General features: G+C 39.3%; 1 protein-coding gene and 1 long non-coding RNA gene across 2 annotated transcripts in view; one reads left to right on the top strand and one right to left on the bottom strand.

Moving 5' to 3' along the window:
• Positions 1-984, bottom strand: part of LOC126198732 (uncharacterized) — a 257,125-nt gene extending 256,141 nt beyond the window's left edge. Inside the window, exon 1 of the mRNA XM_049935253.1 lies at positions 847-984. The gene's annotated coding sequence lies outside the window, so the exon portion shown is untranslated. The remainder of the gene's footprint in view (positions 1-846) is intronic.
• An 84-nt stretch (positions 985-1,068) lies between these two features.
• Positions 1,069-16,405, top strand: part of LOC126198735 (uncharacterized) — a 31,956-nt gene continuing 16,619 nt past the window's right edge. Inside the window, exon 1 of the long non-coding RNA XR_007540097.1 lies at positions 1,069-1,177. This is a non-coding gene — a long non-coding RNA (uncharacterized LOC126198735). The remainder of the gene's footprint in view (positions 1,178-16,405) is intronic.

Below are 16,405 nucleotides of genomic sequence, written 5' to 3'. Positions count from 1 at the left end.
TATGAGAAGAAATAGGGTTTACACAATCACACAGCCAAAAATTTAATTGGTCAGTCATTGTGCCACAAAAACATAGAGATTTCGTTGCGTGTGTAATAATCTCTTCTGGATTTTCTTCTGTGTACATGAAAGCTTTCTGGACAAGGTATCACAGCACACCACAAGTAATTAGTCCTGATGAAACCAACATTTTGGCTACTTTATCATATATAGACTTTTTCTGTTAACTGTCTGTTCATGGATGCCTAAGCAATTGTTTGTTACTGCTTTTGCAACGTGCTTTAATGTAAGAACATTTCTGCTGTTACTTGTACAGTCAATACTTGCTTAAACAATCGTGCCAAACAATCACTAGCTACTGAGAATGGAGGTAGTGTATACAGATACAGTATTGCCCTATGAACCAGTAGGTACGTGTAAAGTGAAACGTATACACGTTGTAACGCTTCTGTGGGTGTTGGTAGTTATTTATGTACACCATTCTGAATATCAGATATACTTAACGATGTCCATGGTTCTATTACATTTGACATGCCTAGTACGATTATGCAAAACGACTGATTTACAAACTGACAAATAAGGAATCCTGGTCACCACAATAAATTTCGTTGTTCTACTGCTTACTGTCATCAAATTCCAGTTAATGCATAAAACTAAACAAATATTCCTCTTTCAATTTCTAGTTGTCTTGGATGGTGTAATACTCATTTCATGTACTAATCTACACTCATATCGAAAAGGCGATTTCTTGAATTCTAAATAGGCCTACTTATTTTGGAGCAAAACCATCTCTTTAAATATTAAACATCGTTAAATGTTAATTAATGTATGTTTGGTAAAATTTACCCTTATTGAAAAAATACTAATATTATTCTGGAACGGGGCTTCAAATCGTTCTGTTGCGGTGTAGCAAAAAGTTAATGTCATCAATCCTCCGACATTTCCTACGTTTTTTTACTACACTGAACGAAGTTTTGATCGATTCGAACACATCGGTTGCTTTAAACCACCACAGATAGTAAAAACAAAATTCTTCTGTAATCTAATAAATCACAGATCTCTGGCGAAATAAAAATCGCGTTATTGGGAACGCTGAATCTGCCGAAAAAATACAATGTGCCTAAATGTTACGGACGGGCTAAACTATTAATTACAAGTACGTTCCAGTTGCAACCAGGTAATTGGTTCCCGAAGCCTATCAGTTATTTAATAGAGCCCATCGTGCGAAATAGAACACATTCCTGTAGCAAGGTTTTCTTAATATCTTATGTTGTTTAGAAAATAATTATTTATTTAATCAAGGTTCGAAACAGAGGAGTCACGCATCCTTCAAAAACAAAAAAGTTTATATTCAACATTTACAAACTGTGTTGTGCTTGTGGGAGTACGGCGATGTCTCTTTAATGACCCTTACTTTCACATGACACTGATGTTGCTGGCAAATAGAATCTATTACCGTATGGCGGTGCACACCTCGTGCCAATATTGGCTAACAATGCATGTCCTGTTTTCACCACAACAATAGGTCTTTGTCACTGTGCATGTATTTTATACTTGCTCGAAACAGCGGTTCACTTTTACAATGCTGACAGGTAGTTTTTTTCATCGAAATGAAAGACCTAAAAGCATCATAGTAAAACTAAGATATTTGCTGGACGTAAGAGGAAAAATTCAGACAGCTTTATTTCCAGCGTAAAACCAACACAAAGCGTATATATGGACAGGTAGTTAAATACCTGTACTACTGGGATTGTATCATTAAATGTGTATTTTGTAGTTCAGACCTGCACTACCGTGAAGCTACCATTAAATGTGTATTTAAATAATGTGACACCGCTAGACCACATCATTTGTGACTAGGGGTGAATTATCTGTACTAGTCGGCGATATGGTAAGTGAAATCCAGAGCCTAAAGGCTGAAGTTACTCTCTTAAATAAGAAGGTGTATGAATTTGAACAACAGCGCCTGATGAACGACTGTAGGCCTAAACTAAAAACCAAGGAAAGCTTTCCTGTCGTCATTACTCAAAACAGGTTTCAAATTCTCGACGAAATGTGGAACAAGAACAAGTTCAGTGCGTGCAAACTAGAAGTAATCCTTCAAGCAGCAAAAAAACTGTCAGTGATAAGTTCAGAAAACACTAAGTCCCAAACTCGTGTGCAAAACGTGAAACTGAACGTAAACAAACCGTCCAAGGAAATTGAATCTTTGAAAGTACATGCAAGAAATCGTCCCTAGAGAAAAACAAAAGAAACGACGGCAATCAGAAACACAAGCAGGGCCGGATTCTATTATATGGAGACGGCCATGGACGTGAAATAGCGCAAAACATCGCAAATATGCAAGACAACTTTGCAGCTGCAGGCCACATCCAGCCTGGAGCCCCCCTTTATGCTGTGGTGAAGCCGTGGATGCAGGATTGTGACTCCTTCTCATCCAATGACTGTCGTTATTATGGGAGGTACATTTGATGTAGCAACAAATCAAGCAAATGATGCAATTAGACATATGAAAATGGTACTGGGTAAGTTAAATGACACTAAAACAATTGTCAACATTCCACAGAGGCATGATCTTATGAAACAGTCTATTGTGAACCGGGAAGTTCATAAAACAAATGATAGGATTAAAGCTCTATGTAGTAAATTTCAGAATGTGTCTCTAGTTGATGTCAGCTATCTAGAAAGGGAGCTGCACACATCTCATGGTCTACACATTAACAAAAGAGGCAAAAAGATTGTTAGTAGCAAAATTATTGAGGAAGTCAGGCGACATTGTTCACAAAATGATGAAAAGAAGCCCATTGCCATGGGGTCCTACAACCCACCTCAACAAAACCTGCCACAACACCAGCCACCGCTGGCAAGCCAGGGAAACTTGTAAAGCCTGCTGGCCTGTTTGCTAGTGCAAAATTACCCTCTAAGGTCCAGCAGGTAAAATTCAGCCTTAAAATCATACACCAGAATCTTGGTAGTCTTAGAAATAAGCATAATGATCTAGATGTAATTTCACTGATTGACAAACCCGATATATTAGTTGTAAATGAACAATGGTACAATGAAGCTCTGATTAGCATTAGTCAACCACTGTGTATGAAATTCTGCACAGCCTTCAGTAGAAAAGACAAGACTGGGGGAGGTGTAGCAATTTTCACTGTAAATGAAAGTAATTTTAATGTTACTGATGTGAGTGCCTTCTGCTTGGAAGGAGTCTCAGAATTTGCTGCAATTAACCTAAAATGGGGTAGAGATAACATAACCGTTATCGGTGTTTACAGGCCACCTGCAGCAAATACAGATACCTTTTTTGTAAATCTTTCTGAATTGCTTGTATATATATAGACACAACATTTTCTGGGCCAAATGGTCATGTAAATATTATAGTTACAGGGGATATAAATATAGATTTATCAACAAATGATGTCAGCACCAAAAAGTTACATCGTCTGTGTGATGAATTTAACCTGACCCCACTCATTCGGGAACCCACTAGAGAAATTGGCAATAGTAAAACATGTCTTGACAACATAATAACAAACATGATACGCCTATCCCACAGTGCATTGGTTTTAAAACCAGCCATCTCAGATCACCATGCAGTACATCTTAAATTGGAGCTCCATGAGGCCCCACTGTCACCACAAAGCAACAGTTTGTAACTAAAAGAATAATGTATAATGACAACATAAATAGACTAAACTGCATGCTAGCACAAATAAAATGGTTTGAAAATAATAGCTTTTCATATGATAGCTTTGCTGCTGACTTCTATTACTGCTTTGATACCACATGCCCAGTTGTAATCACAACAATGAAACAAACAAAAAATATAAACAAAAATATTTGAGTAAATAGTAATGTCACTGAGGCAAGGGAAAAATTAAAACTACTCCACAGTACAATGCTGAATAATAGAGAGATTCCTGAGCTAAAGGAAGCCTTCAAAATATATCAAGCACACTATAAGAACTTACACAGACCAGGAGCAACTATGTTGCAAATAAGCTTCAAAACTCACACAGCGTAACTGCTGGCATCTGGGCAGTCATAAACAGTTTTAGAACCTGCAATGACAAATCCTGTATGGACGTTACTATTAACCACAATGGCATGCTCATAAAAGACCAACTGGAAATTGCAAATTTGTTTAATGAATATTTTTCTTCCGTAGGGGAAGCCATAAATGACAAACATAAAAACATGCACTACAGTTTTAAAGGTAATACATGTGACCATAGTATATATCTAGCCCCCACAAACTGCAGAAATAATGGGCATCATTAGCTCTCTAAAACCCTCTAATTCAGCTGGGCATGATGGCCTAAAACCCTGTAGCCAAAATGTCTCTGTACCTCTGTCTGCAGCAGTCAACAATATAATAGAATCAGGCACCTTTCGAGACAGACTAAAAATAGCACAGGTAACACCCATTTTTAAGAAAGGTGACAACAACAAAATAGAAAACTGCAGACCAGTCTCAATCCTTCCTGTCTTTTCCAAAATAGTTGAGAAAGTTATATACAACAGGATTATAAACTTTCTTAACAAACACAACCTGATGTTCGAAAATTAAAATGGATTCCTAAAAGGTAAATCAACTAGCACTGCAGCTGGTCAACTAATTGAAGAGGTGTTAGGGGTTATCGAAAGCAAGGAACATGTGGCAGGTGTATACCTAGACCTGGAAAAAGCGTTTGATTGTGTGAATGTTGACATCCTATTGGACAAGCTATGGAACATGGGAATTAGAGGCGCTGCTTATGACCTAATAAAGTGTTATATGAGCAATAGAAAACAGTTTGTTCTACTTAAAACAGAAAGTGGTGTCTACAAATTAGAGATCACTTGCATAAAATATGGCTTGCCCCAGGGCTCGGTGTTGGGCCCCCTTCTGTTCTTGATCTATGTAAATGATATTTAATACTGTACAATAAATTCCAAAATTGTTCTGTATGCCGATGACATGTCCATTGTATGTAAAAATGAATCATGTAATGAACTAGAGGTCGAGTGTAATAATGTGACAAAAGAAATTGTTCAGTTTTTTAATGAAAGTCACTTAAATGTAAGCACCAGTAAAACATGTTTGATGAAGTTTAACGAAATTAGTTTGAATAATGAAATTAAATTATACATGGGCAACAAATTGGTAAAGAAACAGTCTAGTGTAAAATTTCGTGGCGTAACAATCCAAAGCAACATGAAATGGGACACACACCCTAGCAACTACGTTGTCAAAAAATATATTTGCAATCAGTACTATTAGCAAGTTCTGTAGAGACACTGTAGTCCTAAAGACTGCATACCATGCTCTTTTCTCCTTTCACTTGAACTACGGTATTGAAATTTGGGGGGCAACAACCAAAGCTAATCTAGATAAGCTACTCATTCTTCAAAAAAGGGGTGTGAGAATAATCTGTGGAGCAAAATACAGGGAATCTTGTCGCAATTTGTTTCCAAAAACAGAGGTGTTAACTGTTATAAACACATACATTCTAAAAGCCATATTGCTTGTGGAAAGACTGCACCCAAACACTTATTCAGATTTCCACCAGTACAATACTAGAAATAAAGAAAGATTTTACATTGGCAGCCACAGAACAGCACTTTACGAAAAGGGGCCTCAGTACGCAGGTATAAAATTAGCTAATGCACTGCCTAGTGCAGTCATGGCTCTTCTCACAATTAAACTGAAACATCAGCTTAAGAAATTTTTAGTAAAACACCCTTTCTACACATTAGAAGAGTACCATACTTATATGAAGAACAACAAATGCTTTGTGAAATTATGTGAACAGAAATCAGTAAAGATCTTATTGTTATTTTGTTGTAAATTAATGACGTATTCAGAAGAATGTGACTTGTATATTGTACAAATAACTTTAATCATTACTGTTTCTTTGTACATGTGCAGTGTACCATTCAATGTTGAATAAAGCTATTATTATTATTATTATTGTTATTATTATACCTTTAAGTTTCTTGGAAGTCACTTGGCTGTCGAAACACTTCCCAAACTAAGAAGTACAATGATTTCTTGAAGTCAGTTTGCATTTTCTATGGCGTCTTCAGTGTTATTTTGGCTCCATACAAGAATTCCATGTAATGAATCTTTAGTGTCTAGTTATCTTGGTAACGAGATTTGTTTCAATGGGCAATGACCTTATCAAAAATGGCAAACAAGGAGGACAGTGCTGTTGGTGTCGTAGTACCCATTGTTTTTCAGTCGTGTAATCAATATGGTGTAACAGGAATAGGAGTCACTATGAATAGGAAGACAGGGCGAAGAGTTACTGTAAACAGTTCAGTCATAGTGCTCTCATCAGAATCAACAGCAAACAAATACTGACAACAATAGTTCAAGTATATACATTCTGACTATGCAAGCAGAAGATGAAGAAATAGAGAAAGAAATGAGGATATTGAATGCAGAATTCAATGAAAATCTAACAGTCATGGGGGATGGGAATGTTGTTGTAGGTGAAGGAGTAGAAGAAAGGGCTACAAGAGAAAATTTGCTTGGTAGTAGAATGAGAAAGGAGAAAGATTGTTTTTTATTTATTTATTCATGTTCTGTAGCTCCAGTATACACGAGAACTGTATTGATGTGGAATGAGTCATAATTATATATGAGAACAGTAGCACTTATACACTAAAACGCCAAAGAAACTGGTATAGACATGCATATTCAAATACAGATATATATAAACAGGCAGAATGCGGCACTGCAGTTGGCAACACCTATATAAGACACAAGTGTCTGGCGCAGTTTTTAGATCAGTTACTGCTGCTACAATGGCAGGTTATCAAGATTTAAGTGAGTTTGAATGTGGTGTTATAGTCGGCACACGAGCGATGGGACACAGTATCTATGAGGTATCGATGAAATGGGAATTTTCCGGTACATCCATTTCACAAGGGTACTGTGAGTATTAGGAATACAGTAAAACATCAAATCTCTGACATCGGTGTGGCCAGAAAAAGATCCTGCAAGAATGGGACCAATGGCAACTGAAGAGAATCGTTCAGCGTGACAGAAGTGCAACCCTTCCGCAGATTGCTGCAGATTTCAGTGCTGGCCCATCAATAAGTGTCAGCGTGTAAATCATACAATGAAACATCATTGATATGGGCTTTCAGAGCCAAAGGCCCACTCATGTACCCTTGATGACACGCAACACAAAGCTTTACACCTCACCTGGGCCTGTCAACACCGAGATTGGACTGTTGATGACTGGAAACATGTTACCTGGTTGGAATAGTCTCATTTCAAATTGTATCAAGCGGATGGATGTGTATGGGTATGGAGACAGCCTCACGACTCCATGGACCCTGCATGTCAGCAGGGGACTGGTGGAGGCTCTGTAAGGGTGTGGGGCATATGCAGTTGGAGTGATATGGGATCCCTGATACACCTAGATACTGACAGGTGACATGTATGCAAATACCCCCATGCCTGATTATCTGCACCCATTTATATCCATTATGCATTCTAATGGACTTGGGAAATTCCGCAGGACAATGCGACATCCCACATGTCCAAAATTGCTAAAGAGTGGGTCCAGAAACACTCTTCTGAGTTTAAGCACCTCCACTGGCCACCAAACACCCCAGACATGAACATTATTGAGCATATGTGGGATGCCTTGCAATGAGCTGTTCAGAAGAGATCTTCACCCTTCATACTCTTTCAGATATATGGACAGCCCTGCAAGATTCATGGCGTCAGTTGCCTCCAGCACTACTTCAGACATTAGTTGAGTCCACGCCACATCATGTTGTGGCACTTCTGGGTGCTCACGGGGGTCCTACACAATATTAGGCAGGTGTACCAGTTTCTTTGGCTCTTAAGTGTAGATGCTAATAGATACAAATTGCAATATGTGTAAAGGAACAAAATATGTTAACAATAACAAGCTTAGGCACTTCCTAAAGTAAAACAGAGGTTTAAAACAATGCAATAATAAATTACAATTATTCCATATTGTGTCATAAATTTTCTAGAAGTGAAGTGCATTGTTATTCTAACATAGGTCATCATGTTCAGTTACAAAGTGGTAACAGCAAGTATTAGTAGTCAATGTGCCATATCTGACTTATGATATAGAAATGTTTATGTCAAAGAACTCATCAAGAGATTAAAAAAGAGTGTTCCAGAAGATATTCTGTTAATTTATTTTTAAATTGTGGTATTACACTTGTAGGCCAAAGATATTTTAAGTCCATAGGAAGTGCATTAAACATCTTTTGCTTGAATAGTATACACCTTTTTGTACTAGACTCAAGTTTTTTTTCTATCCACATGCAAATCATGTTTTGGTCTTGTTTCATAATCATGATAGTCACTGTTGGTTTTGTGTATGGATAGATTCTTAACTAAAAAAGGGACATAAGGGATAGGATATATTGTGAGGTCACTGTTAAAATTTTGTGTGTTTTAAAAAGATTTCTGCATGAATGATTTCTACTCACTCCCGTTAGAATTGGCAGTGCTCTTTTCTGAGTGACAAATACTTTACTTGCCATGGTTGATTTCCCCAAAATTGAGTCGTGCAATAAATTTCATATGGTAATACTGAGTACTCTGTTCAAGAATCACAAGAGGGGGAGGTATACATGGAAAAGGCCAGGAGATAAAGGGAAATTTCAGTTAGATTACATCATAGTCAAGCAGAAGTTCTGAAATCAGTTTTTGGATTTTAAGGCATACCCAGGGGCAGAGATAGACTCAGATCACAATTTGGTAATGAAGAGTTGGCTGAAGTTTAAGAGACCAGTCAGGAAGAATCAATGCGCAAAGAAGTGGGGTATCGGAGTACTAAGGAATGAAGAGATATGCTTAGAGTTCTCTGAGACTACAGATGCAGCAATAAGGAATGGCTTAGTAGTCAGTTCATTTATTTATTTATTGTTCCGTGGGACCAAATTAAGGAGAAGTCTCCAAGGTCATGAAACGAGTCAATACATGAAATTATAACACAATATTAGAAACAGATAAAATGAAATATAAATAAACATATTCAGGTGACAAGTCGTAAGTTTAAATAAAGAAAATCAACAATGTAACACTGGAATTTGCTTAATTTTTTAGCTCTTCCAGGAGCTCCTCAACAGAATAGAAGGAGTGAGCCATGAGGAAACTCTTCAGTTTAGACTTAAAAGAGTATGAGCTACTGCTAAGGTTTTTGAGTTCTTGTGGTAGCTTATTGAAAATGGATGCAGCAGAATACTGCACTCATTTCTGCACAAGAGTCAAGGAAGTGCATTCCACATGCAGACTGGATTTCTGCCTAGTATTAACTGAGTGAAAGCTGCTAACTCTTGGGAATAGGCTAATATTGCTAACAACAAATGACATTAAAGAAAATATATACTGTGAGGGCAATGTCAGAATTCCCAGACTATTGAATAGGGGTCGACAAGGGGTTCTCGAACTTACACCACATATAGCTCGAACAGCCCGTTTTTGAGCCAAAAATATCCTTTTTGGATCAGAAGAATTACCCCAAAAAATAATACCATACAACATAAGCGTATGAAAATATGTGAAGTAGACTACTTTTTGTGTTGAAGTGTCACTTATTTCAGATACTGTTCTAATGGTAAATAAAGTAGCATTTAGTTTCTGAACAAGATCCTGGACATGGGCTTTCCACAACAGCTTACTATCTATCCGAACGCCTAGGAACTTGAACTGTTCCGTCTCGCTTATAATATGCCCATCCTGTCTGATCAAAATATCGGTTCTTGTTGAATTGTGAGTTAGAAACTGTAAAAACCGAGTCTTACTGTGATTTAGCATCAAATTATTTTCCACAAGCCACGAACATATTTCATGAACTACATTATTTGATACTGTTTCAATATTACACACAAGATCCTTCACTACCAAGCTGGTGTCATCAGCAAACAGAAATATTTTTGAATCACCTGTAATAGTAGAAGGCATATCATATATAAATAAGAAACAGCAGTGGCCCCTCTTCATTTGAACAGGAATGGACATCTCCAAAAAGGGCAACACAAAGGTTGGAGAGAAAAAGATAGATACAAGGAAGGTAACTGTGAAGGAACCATGGGCAACAGAAGAAATAATTCAGTTGAGCAACAAAAGGAGGAAGTACAAAAATTTTCAAGGAAATTCAGGAATACAAAATACAAATCACTTAGGAATGAAATAAATAGGAAAGGCAGGTAGGCTAAGGTGAAATGGCAGCATGAAAAATGTGAAGAAATCGAAAAAGAAATGATTGTTGCAAGGACTGACTGAGCATATAGAAATGTCAAAACAGCCTTCGGTGAAATTAAAGAAAGGACAATAACATTAAGAGTGCAATGGGAATTCCACTGTTAAATGCAGAGGAGAGAGCAGATAGATGGAAACAGTACATTAAGGGCCTCTATGATGTGGAGTACTTATATGATAAAACAAGAAAGAGGAGTCGATAGGTAAGAGCTAGGGCAGGGCTTCACAACATACGTGCTCACTGAGCAAGCTGTGAGCAGCAAGGCGCGAGCACGGAGCAGCGCGAGCACGCTACCCCCCACTACCGGACCAGAGCGGAGAGTGGGGAGAGTCACGTGGGGTACACAACAGCTGCCGCCAGTCGATGTACATCCGCGGCCACCTGCAGGGATATCACTCATGAATTATTACTGCGACAAATGAAACAAATAAAGGAGAATGTACACGTGCCTCATAATTTTATTAGCTTAGTGTATGTCTCTACCATCTGTAGACACTGAAACTAAAGAATTCCACGACAATCCTATATTTTCAACACTTTCTTCAACACTACTTAAAATATCACCTCCGGTTGTAGTGTTCTTCATGGCTACTACATCGAGGAGCTCCTCCCTCACCTGAAGATCTCTATTAACACCTCTAATAAATATGGCAAGCTGCGCTGTTCCAGTGATATCAACACTTTCGTCTAGAGCTAGAGAATACGCCATAAAATCTTTACAGATATTTGCAAACTGGCTCTGGACGTCGTCTGCCATGTCCTGTATGCGACGCATAATGGTCATGTCAGATAATGGCACAATCCGAAACTGTTCAGCTTGAGATAGACACAAATGTTCCGCTGCAACTACAAAACCATCTTTTATTAAATCGCCATCAGTGAAGGGGCGCAGGGATTTTGCTAAAAATAAAGCAATTTTGTAACTCACTCTGAGAGCTGCCTCAGTTGATTTTTCTTCGTCGTCCAGATCTTCTTCGGATAGCTTCCTTTTAAGTTTAATAACTTCCTGTGCATGATCTGGTCAATCACATTTTCCACGTCCGTAGTCTTTCGCGTGGTACGACATATAATGTCGCTGCAAATTAAATTTCGTAAAAGAATTCAGCGTTTTGTGACATACTAATCATTTTGCAACACCATCTTTTTCAGTAAACAGATACAATTCCTCCCAATGGGGGTTGAACTGCGAAAGCATGGTTGGGGTTACACAACGGCAACTTCACATGATTCTTAACCAGCGAAGTGACTGTTACGAGCTGATCGTAGTACTTTAAACGTTACACAGTCGGCGCGAATTCAATAGGCACGCTGCGGGCCTATTCAAACGTGCGCGCGCATTTCCCCTCCCTCCCCTCCCTCCCCACTCCGCGACCTTGCAGCTGCTCGCGAGCAGGTGCCTGAGCAGACGCGAATAGTCATGCTCAAAACCGGCCAGTTGTTAAGCCCTGAGCTAGGGGATCCACTACAATCAGAATTTAGAAGAGCTATGGAAGACCTAAAATCAAGTAAGACATAAGGGATCAATAACATTCCATTGGAATTTGTAAAATCGTTGGGGGAAGTGGCAACAAAACAATTATCCATGTTGCTGTGTAGAATGTATGAAACTGTTGATATACCATCTGACTTTCAGAAGAATATCATCCACACACATCCCATGATTGCAAGCGCTAACAAGTGCAAGAATTATTGCACCATCAGCTTAACAGCTGATGCATACAAGTTGCTGACAAGAATAACAAACAGAAGAACTGAAAACAAAATTGAGGATCTATTAGATGACAATCAGTTTGGCCTTCTCACTGCAGGACAATCTTTGTGCTAGTCCATTCTGATGTGTATACTTGTTCTCTTACATATCTCTGCCTATTGTTAAGATAGAATAAGAAGATCCCTGACAGCCTGCAGTGCTGTTGCTAGCTTTCAACTTCAAAGCACTAATGGCGGCAAGTGAAAAAACAGTGGCTGTCTACAAGGCTGTGCCAACAGCGAGGCATTGTCATAGAGACATTTACAAAATCGTGTTACATTATTGGTTGAGGTAGGTCCACAAAACTGCCATTCCCAGCCTATAGCAAGGATCAACTTTTGCTGACTCAGCTGTAGCATGATGTTCGTGATCTGTATTATTAACCTGGAGAATCCTCACCTACATCTCCTCTACATTGGTGAGCCTGCATCTAATGTCGTTATCAGCTATGGAATATTAAATTAAAAGGAAGGTCAGCGTTGGCCATAATATTGATGGTTTATTGATAGTAAAATCGATTTTCAATCACATAGTGATCATCTTCAGTGCTGTGGTGTACAAATTAAACTCATAGGCACTGGTATCAAGTTATTATCAGTAACCAAAACTGAGAAACGATCACAATAACTCTCATGGATGCCACTGAGATCAGATACAGAGCATAGATGTGCATTCTTGACTGACAGTCGTATGTAAGTTGTCACTTCATCACTTCATAAGCACGATGGTAATTGCTCTTAATAAGTCAAAGCAAGGATTTTTTCCTCTCTGTTTCATTTGATCTCCATTGTCAGTGTGGGTTTCCTGAACAGCAACAATGTCAATGTTATACTTTGATAAAATCTTTTGGGAGACTCAGCACTTTGATTTACTTGTGGTTCAATACTGATTTGACAGGTCTTGATAACAGGTCCAAAGTTTAGCTGGAGGGTCCTAAAAAGAACCATGTGTTATGATGAATTTATTTTAGCCAGCAGATCTTTAAGATAATCTGGCTGCTTATTATCTGACTACTTCTGCTTCTCGGCTTTAGACCTGTGCCTCAAAGCGACTGTCCTCAAACATCTAAAGTGACCATGACAGCAAGTTGGCAGCTACAAGTGTTGCAGATAAACCTGTGACACAAACAGGGGGCAACTGCCGCCTTCAGTCATTCTCTGGGAAGACAGGAGGTGGACATGGCCCTGATCCAGTAACCTTATTTTTAAAGAAGGATCTTTTTTGGGGGTTTAAGGGCGCTCAACTACTGAGGTCATCAGCGCTAGGAGCTTTTTCTTGAAACCCACTGGGGGGTGACACTCATAACAGTGAATAACATTTCCCTGGTTTCACTTAAGAACACTTTTATTCACAACACATGTTCTGGCTAACAACTGAAAGATCGTCTGTGATCACATAAGGGTACCAGAAACAAAGTCGTCTACTGTAAAGCCAGTCCTGTTATGGAGTGCCATTCCAGGCAACTGATGGAGTAGCGTCCTTAGTGCAGCACAGTGCTGTGTGGTTATTGGGCTTGCAGCAGTCAGTGTGACACCGCAGCACATAGACAGCGTGGCACGCATACAGTGCAGAGATGAATACGGTGTGGTGCAGCATGGTAGTGTAGATGTAAGTTTCCAGGCTGTCTCAGCAATGTTCCAATTGATGGGTTGTAAAGTGCAGCCAGCTCATAGCCTGGAACTGATTGAGCAATGTAATGCAGCCTGCCGAAGATTGCACTCAACTTAAGTGTCCAACAGGCAGAAGGAAATCTGCAGGAGTTAGGTGACCATGTGACCCATGGACAGAAATTGGTTTGTTGATAACAGCACCACCATTTTGCTGATGCACACACCACTCAGGAGTGTGGTTGGTGCCCCATGGTGGCACTGTAACAGTTGGTTTGTCAACAGATTGCTTATAAATGGTATAGTGTCCACAACATGTGATGCCCTTGTGCTTTTATATTTTTGGAAATCCTTGTTGCCAGTTTTGAAAGGCCTCGTTGCTACTGCTGTGGAGGACAAGTTTCCACTATTGTTACAGTATGCCGAGTTTGTGAGTTTGTCAAATGGCTTCTGGTACTAAGAAAATTTCTCCCTGCTTCAATTACACAGCTATGCACCAGGGTCAGGTAACAGGATAGGAAAACGAAGGTTCTACATCACTCCAACAAATTAGTAACAAAATCACACAAATGAGTTAAAAACTAACAAAGAGATAGAGGGGCTGGCCAGTACTTACCTCAGCTCAGTACAGCCGATAGATACACAAAAACAGAACCGAAAATTTTCGTTCCTAGCTTTCGGAACAAATGTTCCTTCATCAGGGAGGAGAGAGGGGAAAGAAAGGGAAGAAGGGAAAGTGGATTCAGTTACTCACAACCCAGGTTATGAAGCAACAGCGAAAGGAAAATAGGGAGGGTAGCAAGGATGGAGGCATGGTTGTCAGAGGGAAGCCAAAGATATTCTACTATAAGTACTGTGCCAGCTTCAAACCAAAGAGGATGCATACAGAAGTAAAGAGGTATATAGTATAAAGATAAACACAACAATGTAGGATGAAAAGATGCGTGAATGGCTAAAGAGGAAAGGGAAAGAGAAGAAGACTGAAGAGTAAATGGGAGTGAGGTTGTTTAACGTAGGTTCAGTCCAGGGGGATGGCGGGATGAAAGGATGTGTTGGAGTGCAAGTTCCCATCTCCGCAGTTCAGAGGGACTGGTGTTGGGTGGGAGAAGCCAAATGGCACATACAGTGTAGCAGGTTCCTAGGTCCCTAGAATTATGCTGGAGGGCATGCTCCGCTACTGGGTATTGGACATCTCCTAGGCGGACAGTTCGTCTGTGTCCTTTCATGCGCTCAGGCAGTTTAGTTGTTGTCGTACCGATGTAAAAGGCTGTGCAGTGCAGGCATGTCAGCTGATAAATGACATGTGTAGTTTCACACGTGGCCCTGCCTTGAATTGTGTTTGCTTTACCAGTAGTGGGGCTGGAGTAGGTGGTTTTGGGGGGATGCATGGGGCAGGTTTTGCAGGTTTCCCTACAATATTCCCAGACTACCTTCTCTACCCAGCGGTTGTACCGGAAAATTCCCACTTCATCGATACCTCAGAGGTACTGTGTCCCATCACTCGTGTGCCGACTATAACACCAAATTCAAACACAGAAGTCACGCTGTCACTGGTCTGGCACTTATTAGGTACAAGGTTCTGGAAAGATATTTTGCTAATTATTGATTCTCTGGTGGTGGATTGGATTTTTGGTTATGACTGGCTCACTGAAAGGTGTAGAATTGATTTTGGAAAGGGATGTTTGTCATTTGTGATAAGACTGAAAAACTGGAAATTAATTTTGACTTTTGGAGAAAAAGGAAAAGTGCCTGCTGGGCCCAGAGCTAGAATTATCCAAAAGAAGATGGATAATGGGACTGAAGCACCAAATATCTGAAAGATAATGCATCCACAGATGGAGAGGATGAAAAGCAGGAAGTCATGTTGAACATAGAGAAAATATAGAAGATTTCGGTTATTTGCTCCCACACTTTAGGGAAGAATTGCAAGAAGTTTGATGTATGCATGCAGAGGTCTTTTCAAGTACACCTGGACTAATGAAGGGATGTAAATGTCAAATTAGTGCAACCACACAAACTGTTCAAAAAGAATTCATATTCAGTGCCACTGGCTACAAAAGAAAATGTAGTTAAGAAATCAAGTGAATGATAGAAAATGACACAATTGAGAGTTCAGATAGTGAATAATGCAATCCAATTCACCCAACAATTAAGAGGGACAGGTTAGTTAGACTTGTTTTGGATGCTCGAGTCATCACTTGCATCATTTTGTCTCAGCAGGAGCAGTCCGAAAGTATAAAAGAGATTATGCAGAAGTCTGTGGGCACTTCTTACTTTAGTAGTTTGGATATAACATGCAGCTATTGGCAGTTAGAGTTAGAGAATGGAAGTTGAAAATTCGCTGCATTTTTATGCAATGGACATTGCTATGTTTCGAGAGGATGCCATTTGCTTTAAATATTTTGTCAGCAGGATTTGGGAGCGGTGGATGAAATTCTTGGGGATGAGCTTTTTCAGAGTATAATTGTGTGTAACAGTGATGTTTTGATTGTGTCTGTGTCATGGGAAGAGTAAATGGATATGATGAATCATGTTTTGGGTACATTCAAATCTATGTGAGTCACACCCACTATGAAAAAAATTGGAATTTGCAAGGAAGATCAAACAATTCTTAGGACATCTTCAGCCAGGATTGAGCCAGATCTGAAAAAATTAGAAGCAATTCGAAATTTTCCAATACCAACGTGTAAAAAAGAACTTCAGTCATTCCTGGGATTCTGCAGATACTATCGCCAGTTTCTTAAAGGATACTGTTTGTCATCACCTGCATTGCTGACATTATTCAAGAAGAATTCAGCTAT

This window comes from Schistocerca nitens, chromosome 8 (assembly GCF_023898315.1).
Source record: "Schistocerca nitens isolate TAMUIC-IGC-003100 chromosome 8, iqSchNite1.1, whole genome shotgun sequence".
Taxonomy (NCBI): domain Eukaryota; kingdom Metazoa; phylum Arthropoda; class Insecta; order Orthoptera; family Acrididae; genus Schistocerca; species Schistocerca nitens.
Note: the sequence above shows the minus strand (reverse complement) of the source record. Positions and strands in the feature narration are given on the sequence as shown.